Here is a 22,914-nt window from a genome sequence, read left to right as displayed (position 1 = left end):
AAAAAGCTGAACTCCGGGACGTTTTGGATATAAACTATTGAAGTGGTCCATGAGTCTCTCTATTAAATGACAATATTTCCACTAATCAGAGAGAGAGAGCGAGAGAGAGAGAGAGAGAGAGAGAGAGAGAGAGAGAGAGAGAGAGAGAGAGAGAGAGAGAGAGAAAAAGAAAGAGATAAAGAGGCAGAGGGACAGACACTGAGAAGTGGATTAGTTAGTTTCCCAGAAGAGCCAGGAAATTACTTTAACCTCTGACCTTTGGCCTCTAAGCTCAAATACTTACCATGGTCAGCCTCTCTAGAGAGAGACGTTTGATGTCAAGTTAGCACTGAGGAGGCTGCTGTGCGTGAGTGAGAGAGAGAGAGAGAGAGAGAGAGAGAGAGAGAGAGAGAGAGAGAGAGAGAGAGAGAGAGAGAGAGAGATCATGAATGGGCAGTACCCACCTTGATAGCTCTCTCTCTCTCTCTCTCTCTCTCTCTCTCTCTCTCTCTCTCTCTCTCTCTCTCTCTCTCTCTCTCTCTCGTGCACATGCATGTTTGTGTGTGTGTGTGTGTGTGTTCTGATTGGAGCATCCATTTGAACTGACCAATGGCAGATCATTGTGGCTGTGTCCCTCCTCTCTCCCCCTCCAGACTGAACAGGCTGCAGTTGAGAAAAGTCTGAAGTGAATAAAAAGGCTGAATCAGGAAGTTTACCGTCGGATTATGGTGATGATGATTATTATTGTTGTTGTTATTATTATTATTGTTATTGTTGTTATTATTATTATTATTGTTATTATACTAATAATAATAAAAAAGACGATTTATATAGCACTTTTCTAGAGCTTAAAGTAGCTTTACACTAAGGAGCGGTAGTCGTAAGACAAACAAGCAGACCACAGACACACAGGGATGGATGGATGGATGGATGGATGGATGGATGGATGGATGGATGGATGGATGGATGGATGGATGGATGGATGGATGGATGGATGGATGGATGGATGGATGGATGGATGATGGGGGGCTAAGAGAGGGTGATGGAGGAGAGACGGGTCTTGAGGTGGGATTGGAAAATTTAGTCTTTAATGTCTTGGGGGAGAGAGTTCCAGAGCCCTGGGAGCTGCTGCCCCGGAGAAGAGATCTGTCAGCTGCTGCCCCGGAGAAGAGATCTGGGAGCTGCTGCCCCGGAGAAGAGATCTGTCAGCTGCTGCCCCGGAGAAGAGATCTGGGAGCTGCTGCCCCGGAGAAGAGATCTGTCAGCTGCTGCCCTGGAGAAGAGATCCGTCAGCTGCTGCCCCGGAGAAGAGATCCGTCAGCTGCTGCCCCGGAGAAGAGATCCGTCAGCTGCTGCCCCGGAGAAGAGATCCGTCAGCTGCTGCCCCGGAGAAGAGATCTGTCAGCTGCTGCCCCGGAGAAGACAAAACAAAAACACCATAAAGTCCAAACATTTTAAAATAAATGCAAAATGAATGCAACACTCCCAGACGTACCCCACGCGAAGGTAAGGAAAAACTCACTAAAGCCTATATAGCAATAGGAAAAAATGCACCACAGGCAATGTGGAGGAGAGAAACCTTAGAAGAGCCATTCAAGGGGGGATTTCCCTTATTAGATGTCGGTGATAGTAGTGTTGCAATAAAACAGGTGAACAGTACCTAACGATAACCCAAGACTGCTGTGGTTGGACTATTATGTCTTTACATACAAAGACTCCCTCTTACGACTTTTACTGACTGTATTGTTTCAATTAAGATAAGATAACTATTCTTTATCGGGGGAAATTCGGGCGTCATAGCAGCGTGGGGGAGGGGAATGAATGAATGAATGAAAACTTTATTTAACAGATTGCAGAATGGGTACAATACAGTACGGCTCAATACACACAATTGTTAAGGGGATGCAGACCAGAGAAATGAATGAATGAATGAATGAATGAACGAATGAATGAATGAATGAATGAATGAATTAATGAATTAATGAATTAATGAATTAATGAATTAATGAATTAATGAAAACTTTATTTAACAGATTGCAGAATGGGTACAATACAGTACGGCTCAATACACACAATTGTTAAGGGGATGCAGACCAGAGAAAGACGTTTGTCTTGTTTACATCAGGGTCCCCCATTTTCAATTCATAGTGAATAGAAAGACGTGAATAGAAAGACGTTTGTCTTGTTTACAGGTATGGGTAATAGTAGAAAGACATAAATATAGGCAATAAAGTTATATCTGAATATATAAATATGAGAAAACATATGACAGAGCAGTGAAACGCTCTTTAGAAGGGTCTGGGAGCAATGCCACCTTTCACCACTGGAGGGCAGCATTTCCTAGCAATGGAAAGTGTCTCGTGTTCGATGCTCATACTGCCTACAATGTAGTGGCAGTATTTAGGGGCCATATCAAGTATACTGACTTAGAACCTGGTGCTATTTAATATCAGAGAGAACTGTAGTGAATGTCACACTGGCAGGGTTAAAAGAAAAACATACCCTATTTATAATTGACATCGATATCCTAATGATTTTAGACTTAGCTTAGCACAATGAATGGAAGCGGACAGTGCCGGTTAGCTAGCTGCTTGAGTAGTTCACCTACACATCCCACAACGCATCACTCTTAAAGGAGCAGGCAACAGCCTAATCTTACAACTCCTAGGCTGGTAAAGCTATGCCTCCTAAAGTGTGTAAACGGAAGTACAGGAAGTACCGGCTACAGGCTTTCCGGTTTTGATAAAACAATTATAGAAACGTGTGAAGTGCACAATATTTCCTCGTTTAAGCCACTGCAACGGCTTTGCCTGAAGAATTTACTACATGACCGGTGTTACAAAGGGTCAGATTAAACCGAATATATGTATTTATTGATTGATATATATTGCATAATATTTGTATATCGTTTGATATCCCTTGTGTATTCTTTGTACATATACACGGAATGTCCCTTTAACCCAGTAGTTACTATAGCCCATAATAGTTCATTCTCTCATTGGACCAGGACCTGGCGCCAGCAGACAGGCCCCTTGAGTCAAGTTCAATGGTGCCGACGAACATGCCCTTACTAGCCCTAGCTCCGCGCAGGAATACGGCTACCGAAAGCAGAGCGGCACTACTTATCCCCCGTACATATAAATATGGCGCAAGTAAATGTAGAAGCCCCTTGTCCCGTTCAGTCTCGTTCAGTTCCAGTTATCCAAGTGACGTCTCTCCCCACTACGCAACGTGGGCAGAGTAGGGCTCGTATTGCCCCAAATAGAGTCGTGCTTATCCTACTACGTTTGTTTAACGTATCGTTCGCTATCTACGAGTAAGCCTTCATTACGAGTCAAAGACCACGTGAAGTGGGTAATTGTGTGTCTACATAGAGCACTTATTGCCGCGTGCTGATAAGGATAGTAACGTCAAGTTCAACTGTGAACTACCGTGCACCACGGAGGATATCTACATCGGCGCCAGCAGAGCCACCTTCCGGCAGGATTATTGCTTTTGACTGTGGCTGCTGGAGCAGAGAACCGCCTACCCCGCTGCTACTGTGGGATCTACACATGCCCGTGAGGACATCATTCGAGCCCGTCTCTGTTGGAGCAGAGACTCCACGGCTTCCACCTGCGCTGCTGCGCACTGGAATTACAGCGGCTGCTTTTCCCCGCGGAGCAGGGAGTAATATACCGTATCCAGGTGCCTTGTTGAAGCCCCTGTTGAACCCATTGACTTTGTATAGAGCATTGCCTCCCCCTGCTGGCTTACAACCGGTAGTACCCCCCTTTCAGTATCTCCAGTATCTCCCAGAGTACCATAGATAATTCTTAATATTCATTATTGATTTGCCTGCACATTCTTTGCCTTATAAGCGCAATCTAAGTAAAGTATATAATGTAATACTATTTGATGTAATAAATATTCTAAACAAGTATTTGTGTGGAAACCGTGTTATTGTGGAGAAGTTCTCATCATATACCTGTGTACGGTATTGGCCAGTAATGTACATAATACGGTAGTGGTTTAATGATACCAATACTTGATTAATACAGTCAGGGAATTGTACCCCTCAGTTACAATTGGTCCTTCGAGCCGGAGATAATAATTAGCGTAATATTAATATAATATTAATATTGACATGGCCGATGACGAACACTCCACAAACGGTTCTCCTAAGCTAGATCGCCCGCAGCGCAGACGGCAGCCACCTCCCTATCTAGAGGCATACGCTGTCAGTCCAATACCTAGCTTTAAAGGGAAATTAGATACGGATAAAATAACTAAAGCGGATAGTAAAATTATGTCCGACCCTACCAACCAGGCTACCCCGCCAACAGAGGCCCTAGTGCAGGGGTGGGCAATTATTTTCCCCAGGGGGCCGAATGAGCAACTGAAAATATGTTGGGGGGCCGGGCCAAAATTCCAAACTCAATTATGCATAATATACATTTTATTTCTATATAAAAAGCAGTAAATGGCATTGTTTTGACCCCTGGTAAGAGTGTATGTTATTATTTGGCAATTAAAAAGTGAGGTTAGCTTTCAAAAATATAATTTATTCAAATAGAATTTATTTCCAAAATGATAAACCAAATGTGAAACATTAATAACAAAGGGCATTTTGAGTTTCATATACTATTGAAACAAGGATTTTCTTAGCTTTCTAAAGACATCACATCATCTTATAGCAAAAATAAACAAGACATGGCACTGAACTGTGTAAAGAAAAGTGTCCCAGTTTTGTAGCCTTTTTTACTTTACGTGCCTATATTAAACATTTAATGTTTTCAGAACTGTGCAAAAAAAAGAAAAAAAATATCAAGTGTCCCATTTCACTTGTTATATTTCCACATTTTAGTGTTCTTCAGTTCTTTTTTTTCATTCAGTGTGATAAATCCAGTCTCTGTTGAGCTTTAACAAGTCCATCAAAGTCAGGTTGCATGTCTGAGGTGGAGATGCGAAGCACAGCTGCCAGATGTTCATCAGTGAGAGAGGATCTGTACCTGGACTTGGTAAACATCATGACTGAGAATGTCTGTTCACATATGTAGGTGGATCCAAAGAGAACCAACATCTTCTGAGCATGTCTCCTAAGCATATATTGTGCGTGTGAACGTTGACATGAAAAGAAAAAAAGAAAAAAAAAAAGAAAAAAAAATATTAAAAAAAATATATTTTTTTTATTTTTTTTAAATTTTTTTTTATTATCATGTAATCTTTCGCGGGCCGGTCAGAATCATCCCGCGGGCCGGATACGGCCCGCGGGCCGTACAATGCCCAGGTCTGCCCTAGTGGGTTCTAATGTAACTGACCAAGCTCACGGTGGGGACCAGGAGGGAACTGACACGACTTTATCCCCCGACAACGCCGACGAGGTAGTCCCCGGAGAGCTCCAGGATAAAGAAAGCCCTCCCGGGATGGAACCCGACCCACCACAAGAAGAGACGCGCACCCAGGAGATGGATCTCCTCGGTACGCAACAGGAGAACGGGTCTCCAACAAGTACTGCCGGGAGCCGATCGCCCCGAACGGCGTCTTCCCCCAGCGCGGCGGACAAGAAGCTGGCGCAAGCACTCATCGCCACCCTGGCAGCCTCCACCGAACGCGATCGACTTCAAGCGCAACAGACGCGCGAGCGCGAACAGTTTGCAGGCGAGCGAGAGCGCTTCCAGGCGCAACAAAGGAGTGAAGACGACCGCATAAGACTGGAGACCAGACGCCTCCAGACAGAAGAGAACATTGAGAGAAGCCGCGCCGATGCACAGCACGCCGCCGCCAATGCACAGCGCGACGTCGCAAATGCACAGCTCCACGCCGCCCATGCCAGCGCCAATGCCCAGCGCGACGCCGCCAACGCACAGCGCGACGCAGCCCAGGCCAGCGCCAATGCGCAGCGCGACGCCGCCAATGCCCAGCGCGAAGCAGCGCGCGACGCAGCCCATGCCCAGCGCGAGGCAGAGCGCGACCGGCTGCAGGCGGAGCTGATGGACAAACTGGTTGCCATGGCGACACCCCCTCACTCCGCACGGAGCTCTCAGAGATCGTCAAGACATGGGTCTAGGACACATTCCCCTACCCGACGAAGCGACCCGGGACTCCGCCAACAGGAGGATCCTGTCCACGTCTCCGAACCCCCTTCCCGGCCGGTCCATACGAGACCCAGCAACCGGGAAGAATCGGACCACGCCGAGAGACTGAACAGAAGACTCCAGGTCCTAGCAGAGGGAGAGGAGGAGGAAGAGGAGGAATGTCAAGCCGACCAGCAGCAACGTACTCTGGCCCAGGAGGCCCAGTACAGCCCCGACCAGCAGCAATGTACTCTGGCCCAGGAGGCCCAGTACAGCCCCGACCAGCAGCAACGTACTCTGGACCAGGAGGTCCAGTACAGCCCAGAAGTCAGCCCCGAGGCCCTGCGCTACAAACCCCCGACTCAACTCACGGGTGAGTTTGACGCACCGCCAGCCCCGAGGGACAGCACCTGGGTACCCGACCTTCGGTACCCACCAAGTACCAGCCCAAGACGACACGCACGGGGAGACTCGCCTAGGAGGCCTCTTCCCCAACGCTCACCGATGTGCCAGTCATCCATGGCATCGTACCTTGGCGCACCGACGTTTCCAGACTTCACCCATGAGAACCGAGCACAGTACACGGAGCTACGGATGTGCTTAGAGACAATGATGGTTGATGTAGCTGATGAACGCCACAAGTATGCTACCCTATTGAAGCACCTCAAGGTGCCCCGAGCGCACAATATAGCGCTGGCCTATGCCAACTCTACTACCCCATACACAGCGGCTCTAGCAGCACTCGACCAACGGTATGGACGCGTATGGGACTACGTGATACAGGAGATAAGAGACATTGACCGTCTCCCCCCAGCCAGAGACAACAGAGCGCTAGATGACCTGTCTATCAAGGTACAGTCCCTGGTAGGGATGCTGGGGTCCCAAAAGGAAAAGGGTATCTACGAACTGTACGCTAACTCTAACGTAGAGAGGATATTAGAGAAGCTCCCTCCCGCCCGACAAGAGCGCTTCAGGCGGCAGAGAGACTACCGCGACCCCAACGGTCCAGAGGCATCCCTCCTAGACCTATCTGAGTTCCTCGCCAGGGAGGTCAGTAGCCTACGACTCGACACGTTCGTATGGAGTGGACCAAGCCCAAGACTCGGACCTCGGGGACAAACGGATAACCGCCGGTTGGTGACCGTTATGCACCAAGCCGAATCAGTACCACACAAGAACCACAACACCCCCTCGACGAAAGAGGACCAGTGGAAGATTGAGTGCCAGTACTGTGAGGGAGAACATCGGCTGTATCAGTGCGAAGATTTCAAGAAGCTGACCACGGATGATGTGAGTCAGTGGGTCAAGGACCACCGCCGCTGCTTCCGCTGCGCGCGCAGCCACCTAGCAGCTGAGTGCCGCTTGTAAAAGAAGTGCAGCAGGTGCGGTGGCACCCACTTGGAGGTCCTGCATGACATCAACAGGCGTCAGCCAGGAAAACAGAGTGGGCCCGTCGCGGTAATGTACCATGCCGAGGCGGTGGCACCAGCACCGAAGAGCCACCAGACCGCTCCCTACTGTACCTACTGCGACGGCGGACACTGGCTGGCACAGTGCGCCGAATATAAGACACTGAACCCCGTCCAAGTGGACCAGTGGCGTGAGGCGGCCCAGGCGGGCGCCGCTTACCACGCAGGGGCGGCCCAGGCGGGCGCCGCTTACCGCGCAGCACGGTGCGGAGCCCACCAGAAGGTCCAAGACAACCAACCAACAGGAGTGCTCCACATTGACCAGCATAGCGGGACCCCCCGTGTGCTCCTCAAAGTGGTCAGGGTGCTCCTGAGCTACGAGGACAAGGTCCTGGACACTTACGCCGTCCTGGATGATGGGTCTGAAAAGACTCTCCTCCTCGCTTCCGCAGCAGCCCAGTTGGGCCTGCGAGGTGTCAAAGATACAATGACCATACGCACCATCAGAAGGGACCAGAAGACCATAAAGGGTGAAAGGGTCTCCTTCAAGATAGCAGCGGTGGACCAGCCCGAGAAGCAGTATAGTATAACTAACGTCTTCACCAGCCACGACATAGGCCTGTCTCAGTACACCTACCCCATCCCACAGCTGATGGCTAAGTATGTCAACTACCTATACCGCTTATCGACGGCGCCACACCGACCCTGCTCATCGGCTCCGACCACGCGGACCTCATTCTCCCAATTGAGGCGGCCCACGTCGGACCCAAAGGATGCCCAGTCGCGGTTCAGACCCGACTGGGATGGACGCTCCAGGGCCCCCTCTACGGACTTGACAGTCAACCCACGTCTACACGCTGCCTACACACAGAGGCGAGCGACACCGGCCTCTCCCCCGTACAGCAGAGGCTATTGACATTAAGCGAGAGGCCCGTGAGAGAACCGTGGGTACCAGAGGGAGTTCGGAATTCCACCCCCCTCAGCTGCGCTCCAGACGTAGCTGACCTCGAACCCAGCACCCCAAGCGACTCCTTGACGGGGCGGCCGGGACCGGCCCCTCCTCAGATGGGGTACAGAGCAAACAAGAGAAACAGACGGAGGAGGAGAAAGCACAGCCAAGCACAGATCAAAGCAGTCTCAGGCCCGCTTCCTCCTAAGCCCCCCTTCATCCCGTCCAGTCGTCATGACCATAGACCAGTCACTACCCCGAGCTGCGTGGCCGGCCGGCCGCGTAAGCAAAGTGACCACTGGTGCCGACGGAAAGGTCAGAGTGGCAGAAGTGCTCGGCCAAGGGCGGACCTACAACCGACCCATGGCGAGGCTGATAGAGTCGCCAAGGCTCCCCGACTCGCTTAATGACGACCATGACCCATGACTTTGTGAACTGACCGACCCCTCACAACGGACATTGAGTAGTGGACAGTGCGGTTAATCTGTCTCTGTTTAGCTAATTAGGTGGGACTAATTAGGGGGCGGCTGTTACAAAGGGTCAGATTAAACCGAATATATGTATTTATTGATTGATATATTATTGCATAATATTTGTATATCGTTTGATATCCCTTGTGTATTCTTTGTACATATACACGGAATGTCCCTTTAACCTAGTAGTTACTATAGCCCATAATAGTTCATTCTCTCATTGGACCAGGACCTGGCGCCAGCAGACAGGCCCCTTGAGTCAAGTTCAATGGTGCCGACGAACATGCCCTTACTAGCCCCAGCTCCGCGCAGGAATACGGCTACCGAAAGCAGAGCGGCACTACTTATCCCCCGTACATATAAATATGGCGCAAGTAAATGTAGAAGCCCCTTGTCCCGTTCAGTCTCGTTCAGTTCCAGTTATCCAAGTGACGTCTCTCCCCACTACGCAACGTGGGCAGAGTAGGGCTCGTATTGCCCCAAATAGAGTTGTGCTTATCCTACTACGTTTGTTTAACGTATCGTTCGCTATCTACGAGTAAGCCTTCATTACGAGTCAAAGACCACGTGAAGTGGGTAATTGTGTGTCTACATAGAGCACTTATTGCCGCGTGCTGATAAGGATAGTAACGTCAAGTTCAACTGTGAACTACCGTGCACCACGGAGGATATCTACATCGGCGCCAGCAGAGCCACCTTCCGGCAGGATTATTGCTTTTGACTGTGGCTGCTGGAGCAGAGAACCGCCTACCCCGCTGCTACTGTGGGATCTACACATGCCCGTGAGGACATCATTCGAGCCCGTCTCTGTTGGAGCAGAGACTCCACGGCTTCCACCTGCGCTGCTGCGCACTGGAATTACAGCGGCTGCTTTTCCCCGCGGAGCAGGGAGTAATATACCGTATCCAGGTGCCTTGTTGAAGCCCCTGTTGAACCCATTGACTTTGTATAGAGCATTGCCTCCCCCTGCTGGCTTACAACCGGTAGTACCCCCCTTTCAGTATCTCCAGTATCTCCCAGAGTACCATAGATAATTCTTAATATTCATTATTGATTTGCCTGCACATTCTTTGCCTTATAAGCGCAATCTAAGTAAAGTATATAATGTAATACTATTTGATGTAATAAATATTCTAAACGAGTATTTGTGTGGAAACCGTGTTATTGTGGAGAAGTTCTCATCATATACCTGTGTACGGTATTGGCCAGTAATGTACATAATACGGTAGTGGTTTAATGATACCAATACTTGATTAATACAGTCAGGGAATTGTACCCCTCAGTTACAACCGGGATGTTCTAGCGAATCTAGCTTGTTTGCCGACAGGATTCGGGAAAGATTTGGTCAGTTCGGAGTCAACTTCCAGGGGAAGTACACAAATTCACACTTCCGATCGTAGTGCTTTACCAGTCTTTATCTCACGGAGGAGATAAAACTGGGAACGAGGTTACCACGCTTGACAACGTGGCGCTGATTGGCTAATGCCAGGATCAGACTACACAATATTTGTATTTTTTTCACAATGTCCCCAAGGGTCTCTGATAAATATCTTCGCTGGTGGCTCGATGAGACATTTTCATTTTAAAGTTCCATGTGGATATTCTTGCTTCCAAGCTGCGACAGAAAATTGGCTTCCTAGTACAGAACTAGATCCAGCTGTCCCGTGATTTGTAGAAAGAGGGTTGTTTTCTTATCAATGTTGGACGGGAGGTGTAGTCTGACGTCACTGGTTGTTCCACCCGTATAGGGATTTATCATTGGGAAAATGGATTATCGGCTATTGTAACAATTCTGCCGCATGGAAATTGAAAAGCTTTCCATTTTTGCACAAAATGAGTTCCCTTCTATCACTAACATTATTGTTTAAGCATTTTTGGTTGAAATAAAATTTGGTGATTTTTTTTATGATTAATTGCGAATATTTTCATGTTGAGCTATAGATTGTGGATGAATACCCACAGAAAGGTACACCATGCAAATGTTAATGCTTTATTTGTTTTAAACGAGACGATTTAGGAATGGTCAATGGGGAAATACATTGCGTTGGACAGAGGGTGGAACACAAAAAACGGCAATGACGTAACCACTACACCTCCCTTATGTGATCATTGTCCCAATGGCAGGCCGCGTGAATCCTTTCGGCAACTGGCTTGTCCTTCCGCGTTCCAGTTTGGCGCTCTGATTGGCCAGGTCATGTGACATGAGCGCCAATCGTGGGACGGCAAGTTTTTGCACGGTTAAGCTTAGGCACTCTTTCGAAGTTGGTTAAGGTTAGAGTTTGTCTTAGAGCATGGCGATAGAACGCCAGGTAGTTTGCAGTCTGTTCGACACGGAAATGGGCAAACACGCTACTGGGCGCACATGTCACATGACCTGGCCAATCAGAGCGCCAAACGGGAACGCGGAAGGACAAGCCAGTTGCCGAAAGGATACACGCTGCCAGGCCAGAGGAATCAGTGGACTGGAAGTGGGAGGAGTCAGAGGTCTGGGGTCCCAGGCAAGTATTATGTCACAATGGAAAAAGCTAAGATAACAAGTGACACATGAGATATTAACCCTTTCACTATCACACTACCAAAGGGTTAACCCTTTCACTGCGACAATACAGAAGGTTAACCCTTCCACAACCACACTACAGAAGGTTAACCCTTTCACTACCACACTACAGAAGGTTAACCCTTTCACTTTCATTTATTTTAACTCTAACTTAAAATCATGGTTGAGAGATGGTCAAGTGTGCGACCATTTTAACTGAGGGGTTGTGATGTATTGTAATGTATTTTAATGTATTTTCTGTATTTTAGTGTATTGTAACCTACTGATTCCTACTGTGTTTTAATTATTGTACTGTCTTAATTATTGTAGTGCTCATGTCACCTGCCCCAGAGACTGCAGTTGAAAATTTGCCAATCTGGCTAAACTGGCATATTTACAGTAAAATGTTCCTTAATATGCACTGTCTCTGTATTTTAAACCAATAAATACAAATACAAATACACTACCTAACCACACTACAGACGGTTAACCCTTTGTAGCGTGGTAGTGGAAGGTTAACCTTCTGTAGTGTGGTAGTGAAAGGGTTAACATCTAATGTGGTGACCTTCTTCAGTTTATGTGGTGTTTACCACACCAGCGTTCTATACCAAGGAAACTATAAAAGAAGGAAGGGTCATCACGTCAGAATACCTGCGTTCTATAACAAGGAAACTATAAAAGAAGGAAGGGTCATCACGTCAGAATACCTGCGTTCTATAACAAGGAAACTATAAAAGAAGGGAGGGGAAATCGTTTAGTCACGCTTTTATCCAAAGTGACTTACAAATTCTGTCAAACTGTGTTGAACTTGAGTGCTACACTGAGTGCATAGTAGTATAAACATATTAGCATAGTAGGTAGTACTAATAGGTATAGTAGATAGTAGTGTAGACATAGTAGCAAAGTACATAATAGTAAAAGACAGTAAGAAGGTTGGTAGTATTGATTTTGGTCAACGGTGGAAAATTGGGTGTGTCTCGGCTGTCCTGACTGTGATGGGAAGACTGTAACTGAGGGGTACAATTCCCTGACTGTATTACTAGATATGATACTTACTACCACTACCTTTGTACTTAATATTCGGCCACCCAGTACACGGCATAAATATATTATCATGAACACTCTCACGTAGATGAAACGGATCCAACACAAATGTACGAATTAGAAACAAGTCTTTATTGCCTACACAGCGATGGTGTGTAGACTAAACACTTAATCACTTAATTACATTTATGAATTCAAATAGTATGCTCTTTTATGGCAAGGAGTATTCGTCGGTATATCAATAGATAATGTCCAATCTCTGAAGGCGCAGGTGGTAAATATACGACCTGGAATAGTTAAGGAATAACAGCAATGATACTTTAATGATTATAGGCTGGATACACTAGAGGGGGTTAATCCGGTCGATTGTAAGCCGACAGGAGTAGGAGGGGGGGGGGGGTAGAATCCAGCTGCCTCGTCCGGCCAAGGGTATCCCAGGAGAACCCACTGTAGTGCCGTTCAATGCGCCGGCGATCCTTGGACCACAGATGAAAGCAGGTGGACTCTTTGTGGGCCGGCTCTCTCCGGTCCACGGGGGAGAGATGTGGAGAGACCTCGTCTTGCAGAGCGTCTCCTCACCTTGTGTCCTCTCCAGGGGGGGGTTCCAACACACGGTAGTGTCGGGGGTCTTTATCCATAGAATAATCAAAGTATCCAAAGCATAATCCGTGCCTGGGAAGGCGGGCTGTCGTCGGTAGAATAATCCGGTATACAGGTCCACTCGCTCGTCGGCTCTGGGGCTCCTCGGGTGCAGCTTCACATAGGGTCAACCACCCTGGGTAAGCAGCCAGTTCTCTGCCCGAAACGATGGGGTACTGACTACGGTAGTATTCTCACCGCACGAAGCACTATATATTAACAGACTATTATTAGCTTAATAGACTACGTCCAACTCGACGATATAGTGCCAAATATGACTATTCAAATATTAATATACACGATGTCTCAATACTGATGGTAGGCGAACTTGGCCTTACTCCCACACGTGGCATCGCGGGGAGGCTTTACGTCTGTGACTCTATTGGAGGGTAAGAAACTGGACTGAAAAGAAAGTCCTACTTTAGTAGCGCAGTATATATACGCACTATGAACAAATAGTCCCATTAGTGGTGCGGTAGCCAAATTCCTACGCGGAACTAGGACTTGTTCGTACATGTCGAGCGGTACGTTTGAACTGGGTCTGAGGGGTATGGCAGCCTGGCACCAAGGTCTCGACCAATAGTAGAATGGAGACTATTATGGGATGTTCAGTAGGCTAGAATGGATATTCAATGCATATTGTACAAGGAATATACAAGGGATATCAGGGAATATTAGAGAATATACAAATACAATTAAATATATATATATAAATAAATATATATATTCGGTTTAATCTGGCCCTTCACAACAGCCACCCCCTGAATAGGTCCCAGACCTAATCAGTTAAACGGAGACAGATTAATCGCGTTGTCTATTTACACATAAGGGTTTGCTGTAGGGGTCAGTCAACTTCACAAAGTCATAGGGTTGTAGGGTCATGGTCATCATCGATTGTGTCTGGGAGTCGAGGCAGTTCTATGAGCCTTGCCACGGGACGGGTGTAAGTGCGACCCTGGACGAGCACTTCAGCTGCTCGGACCTTGCCGTCGGCACCGGTGATCACTTTGCTTACGCGGCCGGCCGGCCACATAGCTCTGGGCAGTGATTGATCAATAATCATGACGACTGTTCCTTCTGTCAAATTGTCTCTCTCCTTTACCCACTTCTGGCGGGTCTGTAGAGACGGTAGGTAGTGCAGTAGGAAACTGTTCCAAAACTTGTCGGCTAATACTTGGCTGTACCTCCACATTCGTCGGCCGTTCGCTTCTTTAGGCCGGTACATTGTCTGGGGTAATGTGGGATCTAGCCGCCCCATCAGGAGTGTGTTGGGGGTAACTGGGTCGATATCCGCCACATCACTGGAGACATATCCGAGGGGCTTCGAGTTAAGTACTCCCTCAATCTCCGTGAGGACTGTTTCTGCTCCTGCGTGATGTACATCCTCATCGTATTTCTTTATAATCAGCTCTGTGACCTTGTGTCGGCTGTTCAATACGATCGGGTATTTAATGTCATCCGGTAGATTGGGGGCTCTGCGTAGGCGACCACCCACTCTGATGAGGGTGTGAGCGTCGCTCTCGGGGGCCAGGTGAATTAATCTGCTGTCGGATGGGACGGGCTTTCCTCCCTGTAGACAGGCCAATTCATCGGGGAACGAGTCTCTCTGGGCTCGCTGCAGTAGAAGCAATTCTGCTTCCTCGTAGTTAGCTGCTGACATATCAGCGGGGGACTTGCACTCCGGGTGGTACCGCAGGAATGTTCTTTGTTGTGCACTCTCTATGGACGTGCAATCGTTTATGTTAGGGTCGGTGGAGGCTACGGTGCTCAATCCACAGAACACAGACTTCTTAATTTCCACCTCCTCTGGACTTGCTTCCCTCGGGATAGTCATGGGCCACTGTCCTTCCGGGAGTCTTAGGAATGCGGGGCCGTCACTGTAGACATTGCGACGGGTGAGGTCATCCAGGGGCATCCCCCGGGTGATGACGTCAGCTGGGTTCTGTTTTGTATCAACGTAGCGCCACTCTGTTGCTCCGGTTAACTCTTCGGTTAAGTCTTGAATCTCGGTGACTCTGACTCCCACGAAGACTTTGTACTTGCATGAGTCCGATTTGATCCAGGCGAGTACCGTCGTGGAATCTGACCACAGGATTGTTCTAGACACCGGTATGGTGAGCTCACGTTGGATGAGCGTGGCTAGGTGCGCTCCGGCTAGGGCTGCGCAGAGCTCTAGACGTGGGATAGATTGTTGCTTGCGTGGGGCTATTCTCGAGCGGGCGAGGACAAATGCTGTATAGATCTCTCCCCCTTGGTCTTGGGCCCGCAAGTAGGCTACTGATCCGTATGCGACCTCTGAGGCGTCACTGAAGACGTGTAAGTCCATTTTACATGTCTCTGGCCTCACCGTGGGTGGGAAGTAGCTTCGGCGCATATTAACGCCTGGGAGTGAGTGGCGCTCCATCTCCCACTCTCTCCAGGTGGATGCAAGGTGTGCGGGAATGGGGTCGTCCCAGCCCTGGTCCTTGTCCCACAATGCTCGTACAATCATTTTTGCCCTGGTGGTGTACGGTAGAATACATCCTAGCGGGTCATATTGTCGGGCGAGTGTTGTGTACACACTCCGTCTGGTGGTCGGCGCCGCCGCCGGCCTTCCCTGCTCCGTAGTCAGGGGCTTGTGTCTGTAGTGAAGCGAATCTGTTTTGAATCGCCACACCAATCCCAGGGTCATCTCCTGGGCTTCTCCCGGGATTGTAGCCATCCAGGTCTCGCTGCTGGCTGCCTTGTCCTCGGAGGAGAGGCTGCGCAGTACTTGCGGATCGCTGCTGGCCCACTGCCTGAGATCAAAGCCGCCTTTGATCAATGAGGCGCGGAGTTTAATCAGGAGAGCCTCGGCTTCTTCCTGGGTTGAAAGGCTTTGTAGACAGTTGTCTACGTAGAAGCTGTTCTTTACGCTGTGTCGGACCTCTTCGTCCGCTGCTGGGTCCTCTGCTACATGTTTCTGTAGTGCAAATGTCGCACAGCAGGGGCTGCACGTCGTTCCGAAGGGGAGGACTTCCCATTGGTAGATGGCTGGGTGCTCATCTCCTGGCTTCTCTCTCCATAGGAACCGTAACAGGGGCTTGTCCGCCTCTACTAATCTCACCTGCAGGAACATTCCTTTAATGTCCCCGCTGATGGCCACCTTTTCCTGGCGGAAGCGGAGTAGAACGCCGAGTAGGGAGGGGCCGAGTGTGGGACCGGGCAGTAACTCTTTATTCAGATTTTGGGATCCGATCTGGTAGCTGCAGTTAAATACTATGCGGTCTTTACCGTTGTGATGGACCTTGTGGTGGGGCACGTACCACGATTCAGTGGTCTGGTCAGCCTCTTTAATGTCCATCTTTGTGACGTGTCCCGCTGTGATGAGCTTCTCAATCTCAGCGCGGTATACACTCTCTTGGGCGGGGTTCTTGGCTAAGCGCCGCTCCGTGTTCGGCAGGTACCGTTCTATGGCGTCTGTCTTGGCGTGGAAAGTAGGCATTCCTTCTCGCCGCAGGAGTGGCGTGGCGTATCTCAACACGCCGTTGACCGGGACTCTCTTGGTCCCTGTCTCGAGGAGGTGAATGGCGTAAATGTCATCTTTAGAGCGAATGTCTTTCTTTCCATTCTTAAAGGGCATTTGTTCCAAGCTCCATAGCCGCTCTACGTGTTGCAGGAGTGCGGTTTCTCCCTCTGTGACTCGGGAGTGGAGACATCTAGTGGCTGTACTTCGGTTGAGAGATTTGGCGAGCGGGCCTTGGAGAGTCCATCCCAAACGGGTCTCGACTGCTGCAGGACAGCCTCGGGGTCCGGTATGAACCCGGTCTATCGGGACAATGAGGTCTGCATGGTCGGAGCCTATCAACAGGGTCGGCATAGCATTGTCTATGAGCGGGATCGGTAACTTGCGCAGATGTGCATATTTCTCCATCAGCTTGGCGACGGGGTATGTGTACCGCGACAGTCCTATTTCTTGGCTGGTGAAAGCGTCTGCAATCTGGTACCGTCGCTCAGGCTGGCCGCTTGCTGCGATAGAGAATGAGACATTCTCGCCCTTTATCGTCTTCAAATCTCGTCTTATTGTCCGAATTGTCATTTGGGTTTCGCTTCCCCGCAGCCCTAGCTGGGCCGCAGCGGAGGCGAGCAGCAGGGTCTTCTCTGACCCGTCATCGAGGACGGCGTAAGTGTCCAGGACTTTATTCTGGTAGCTTAGTGTCACACGCACTACTTTTAGGAGTACTCGGGCTCCACTGCTGCTGGCGGGATCGATGTACATGGCGCTCGCTTTGCGGCTGGATGGTGCAGGTGAAGGGCGCCGTCTGTTACTGTCGTGAAGTATGTCCAGATGGGCTCCATCGCACTTGGTGCACCTTTTCTTTAAGCGACATTCGGCTGCCATGTGTGAGCGCGCACAGCGAAAACAGCGCTTGTTGGACTTTATCCATTGACCTGCTTCCTCCGCGTTCAGCTTGGGGAAGGAGTCACATTGCGCTAGCCAGTGTTCTTTCTCACAGTAGGGGCACACTATCTTCCACTTCTCCGTTCTGGAGGGGGTACTGTGGCTCTTGCTGCTCGGTACTGACTCCGATTGGTGCATCACAGTCACCGATCTTCTTCCATCATTTAGTCGTCTGGTTCCTTCTCTGGAGCCAGGGGTGCTCCGTCCGAATGTATCTAGCCGTAGGCTGCTGACTTCTCTCGCCAGGAAGTCTGCTAGATCGAGGAGGTTCGGTTCGGGGCCATTCGGGTCTCTGTGGTCCCTCTGCCGCCTAAAGCGCTCCTGACGAGCGGGCGGCAGCTTCTCCAGGATCCTTTCCACATTTGAGTTGGCGTAAAGTTCATACTTCCCCTTCTCTCTTTGCGCTCCCAACATCCCTACCAGGGACTGCACTCTGATGGACAGGTCGTCCAGTGCTCGATTGTCTATTGCTGGGGGTAAGCGGTCGATGTGTCGGATCTCCTGGATCACGTAATCCCATATGCGCCCATACCTCTGGTCCAATGCTACCAGCGCTGCTGTGTATGGGGTGGTGGAAGTCGCGTAGGCGAGCGCTATATTATGTGCGCGGGGCACCTTTAAGTGCTGCAGTAGGATGGCGTATTTGTGGCGTTCATCCAATACATCCACCAACATGGTCTCCAGACACATGCAGAGTTCTGTATACTGGGCCCGGTTCTCTTGGGTGAAGTCGGGTACCATAGGCGTGCCAATGTATGACGCTGACTGTGGATACATCGGCGAGCGTTGGGGGAGAGGCCTCCTAGGCGAGTCTCCTCCCGCTCCTTGGTATGGGCTGGTACCGGCAGTGTACCATGGCCCGCTTGTCCAGGTGCTGTTCCTCGGTGCGGGTCGTGCGTCGTGCTCACCCGGGTATAGAGTCGGGGGTCTGTAGCGCAGCTCCGCGGGAGTATAGCCTGGGCTGTACCGGACCTCCTGGTCCGGTAGAGTACTGTGCTGTCTTCGGGCGCGGTTCTCCTCCTCTTCCTCTTCGTCTTCAGTTAGGTCATCCAGTGCTTGTAGTCTCTGGTTTAGCCTCTCCACAGGATATGCTGCTCCTTCCCGGTTGCTAGGTCTCGCTTGGACCGGTGGGGGGAGGTGGTCTGTGGGGGGTATAGACCTCGTCTGTTGGTCAAGTTCAGGGTTGTTTACTCGGCTAGGGGATGCCGCCCTGGAGGTGTGTCTAGACGAGTTCCTGGAGCCTCTGGCGGAGGGAGAGGGTGTTGTCCGTCTGATCAGCTGTTCTATTAGTTGCGACTGCTGTCTGTCGCGCGCTGCGTCCCGTTGAGCACCGGCTCGTTCTCGGGCCACATTCTCTTCCATCTGAATGCGTCTTATTTCTAGACGTATCTGCTCGTGTTCGCTTCGCTGCTGGATCTGCAGTCGGTCGCGTTCAGCAGCGGCGTTCAGGCTGATGAGGAAGGCCTGCTGTAGGGTCCTCTCTGCCTCGCTGGGAGAAGGCGGTTGTATAGGGGAGCCTTCCCTCGGGGTACTCCTTGCGGAGCCTTGGAGCTCTATCTCCACGGTGCTCTCCCCGTCTTCTTCCGTGCCGAGTTCTCTCTCGGTAGCGTTGTATTCCTCCCGGGACTCATCGGGGACTACTTCTTCAGTACTGGCGGGATGTGAAGTCATGTCTGGTTCCCACTGGTCCCCACCGTGAACTTGGTCAGTTACATTAGAGCCTGTAGGGGCCTCTATGGTCGGGGTAGTCTGGGCGTTGGGGTTAGACATACTTTTACTTTCTAGTTTTACCGCGTTTACTGTTAGTAGAAGACTAGGTTGTTGACTGACAGCGTAAGCCTCTAAGTACTGAGGGAGCCGTCGTTCGCGCTGCGGGCGTTGGTTAGGAGGATCGTTTCGTGGAGTGTTCATAATAGGCCATTTCAATATTAATAACACTATATTAATATTACACTAATTACCCTCCGGCTCGAAGGACCAATTGTAACTGAGGGGTACAATTCCCTGACTGTATTACTAGATATGATACTTACTACCACTACCTTTGTACTTAATATTCGGCCACCCAGTACACGGCATAAATATATTATCATGAACACTCTCACGTAGATGAAACGGATCCAACACAAATGTACGAATTAGAAACAAGTCTTTATTGCCTACACAGCGATGGTGTGTAGACTAAACACTTAATCACTTAATTACATTTATGAATTGAAATAGTATGCTCTTTTATGGCAAGGAGTATTCGTCGGTATATCAATAGATAATGTCCAATCTCTGAAGGCGCAGGTGGTAAATATACGACCTGGAATAGTTAAGGAATAACAGCAATGATACTTTAATGATTATAGGCTGGATACACTAGAGGGGGTTAATCCGGTCGATTGTAAGCCGACAGGAGTAGGAGGGGGGGGGGGGGGGGTAGAATCCAGCTGCCTCGTCCGGCCAAGGGTATCCCAGGAGAACCCACTGTAGTGCCGTTCAATGCGCCGGCGATCCTTGGACCACAGATGAAAGCAGGTGGACTCTTTGTGGGCCGGCTCTCTCCGATCCACGGGGGAGAGATGTGGAGAGACCTCGTCTTGCAGAGCGTCTCCTCACCTTGTGTCCTCTCCAGGGGGGGGTTCCAACACACGGTAGTGTCGGGGGTCTTTATCCATAGAATAATCAAAGTATCCAAAGCATAATCCGTGCCTGGGAAGGCGGGCTGTCGTCGGTAGAATAATCCGGTATACAGGTCCACTCGCTCGTCGGCTCTGGGGCTCCTCGGGTGCAGCTTCACATAGGGTCAACCACCCTGGGTAAGCAGCCAGTTCTCTGCCCGAAACGATGGGGTACTGACTACGGTAGTATTCTCACCGCACGAAGCACTATATATTAACAGACTATTATTAGCTTAATAGACTACGTCCAACTCGACGATATAGTGCCAAATATGACTATTCAAATATTAATATACACGATGTCTCAATACCGATGGTAGGCGAACTTGGCCTTACTCCCACACGTGGCATCGCGGGGGAGGCTTTTACGTCTGTGACTCTATTGGAGGGTAAGAAACTGGACTGAAAAGAAAGTCCTACTTTAGTAGCGCAGTATATATACGCACTATGAACAAATAGTCCCATTAGTGGTGCGGTAGCCAAATTCCTACGCGGAACTAGGACTTGTTCGTACATGTCGAGGCGGTACGTTTGAACTGGGTCTGAGGGGTAATGGCAGCCTGGCACCAAGGTCTCGACCAATAGTAGAATGGAGACTATTATGGGATGTTCAGTAGGCTAGAATGGATATTCAATGCATATTGTACAAGGAATATACAAGGGATATCAGGGGAATATTAGAGAATATACAAATACAATTAAATATATATATATTAAATAAATATATATATATTCGGTTTAATCTGGCCCTTCACAACAAAGACCGTTCCACTATCGTGGAGCAAGGACCGAGAAGAGCCTGCCTCTCTTTGATGACCCCCTGGAGCTTGGATAGGAGCGGTTCTGAGGCGGCCAGAAGATGCAGAGCGTAGGGGGTCTTGAGGTTGTGCAGTTAGAGACCATTGACCGGAGGTAGGACTCCCTCCCCTCCCTCCCTCTATCTGACCCCCTCCCTCTCTCTATCTGACCCCCTCCCCTCTATCTGACTCCCTCCCTCCCCTCCCTCCCTCTATCTGACCCCCTCCCCCCCTCTATCTGACCCCTCCTCTATCTGACCCCTCCCTCTATCTGACTCCCTCCCCTCCCCTCCCTCCCTCTATCTGACCCCCTCCCTCCCCTCCCCTCCCTCTATCTGACCCCTCCCTCCCTCCCTCCCTCTATCTGACCCCCTCCCTCCCCTCCCTCCCTCTATCTGACCCCTCCCTCCCCCTCCCTCCCTCTATCTGACCCCTCCCTCCCCTCCCTCCCTCTATCTGACCCCCTCCCTCCCCTCCCTCCCTCTATCTGACCCCCTCCCCTCCCCCTCCCCTCCCTCTATCTGACCCCTCCCTCTATCTGACCCCTCCCTCCCCTGCCTCTCTCTATCCGACCCCTCCCTCCCTCTATCTGACCCCTCCCTCCCCTCCCTCCCTCTATCTGACCCCTCCCTCCCCTCCCTCCCTCTATCTGACCCCTCCCTCCCCTCCCTCCCTCTATCTGACCCCTCCCTCCCCTGCCTCTCTCTATCTGACCCCTCCCTCCCCTGCCTCTCTCTATCTGACCCCTCCCTCTCTCTATCCGACACCTCCTTCCCTCTATCTGACCCCCTCCCTCCCTCCCACGCCTCCCTCTATCTGACCCCCCCCTCCCTCCCACGCCTCCCTCTATCTGACCCCCCCCTCCCTCCCACGCCTCCCTCTATCTGACCCCCCCCTCCCTCCCACGCCTCCCTCTATCTGACCCCCCCCCCCTCCCTCCCCTGCCTCTCTCTATCTGACCCCCCCCCCTCCCTCCCCTGCGCCTCTCTCTATCTGACCCCTCCCTCCCTCTATCTGACCCCCCCCCCTCCCTCCCCTGCCTCTCTCTATCTGACCCCTCCCTCCCTCTATCTGACCCCCCCCTCCCTCCCCTGCCTCTCTCTATCTGACCCCTCCCTCCCTCTATCTGCCCCCCCCCCCCCTCCCTCCCCTGCCTCTCTCTATCTGACCCCCTCCCTCCCCTGCCTCTCTCTATCTGACCCCTCCCTCCCACGCCTCCCCTCCCCCTCATCTCATCTCTCACAGCATTCCGGTCATTCCTGGTTTTCCTGGGTGTGATCCGCGTTCAGAACTCCAGATGTCCAGGTGCTGTCTGTCTGTGGATATAATCACAGGTCTCTTCTTTTTCACAGATTTATCTATAAATATGAAAGTATTCACTAGTCGCCTGTGTGTGTGTGTGTGTGTGTGTGTGTGTGTGTGTGTGTGTGTGTAGGTATTGCACACTGTAGTCATTTGCTCTGGTCCTCTAGAGCTCAGCACTGACCCTGGACCTCCCACTGCTTAAAGGAACACGCCAACATTATGGGAAACACATCACCTGGACAGAGAGCTCGTCCTCGAGTACCGACGACACGCTTCCTTCTGAGAGTAGGCGGACGTCTATCTATCTCTATCTAGGTCATCCTCGGACGGGCCCTCCATCGGTGCTTCCAGTCATCCCGATCCTCCATGCATCTGGCTAGCTCGCCGGTGCTTTCTGCTTTTATTTTTTTTTTTATCTACTTTTTCTCCCCATTTTTCTATTTTTCTCCCTTCCCCAATTTCATATTGTCCAATTCTACCTTCCCCTGTCTCGAACGCTGTTAGGCCATGCCTCCCACAAGCCGGCTGCAATGTGGACGAAGCCTTGCATCACGTGTCCCCCTCCGGTACTCGAGGAGGCAGCCGTTGCATCTTTTCACCTGCACAGCGCGATCTCTCAGCGGCGAGGGTCTGCGTGGGAG

Source organism: Notolepis coatsorum, assembly GCF_963971535.1.
Source record: "Notolepis coatsorum genome assembly, chromosome: 16".
In the NCBI taxonomy this organism is placed as follows: domain Eukaryota; kingdom Metazoa; phylum Chordata; class Actinopteri; order Aulopiformes; family Paralepididae; genus Notolepis; species Notolepis coatsorum.
This window is presented reverse-complemented; position numbering follows the sequence as displayed.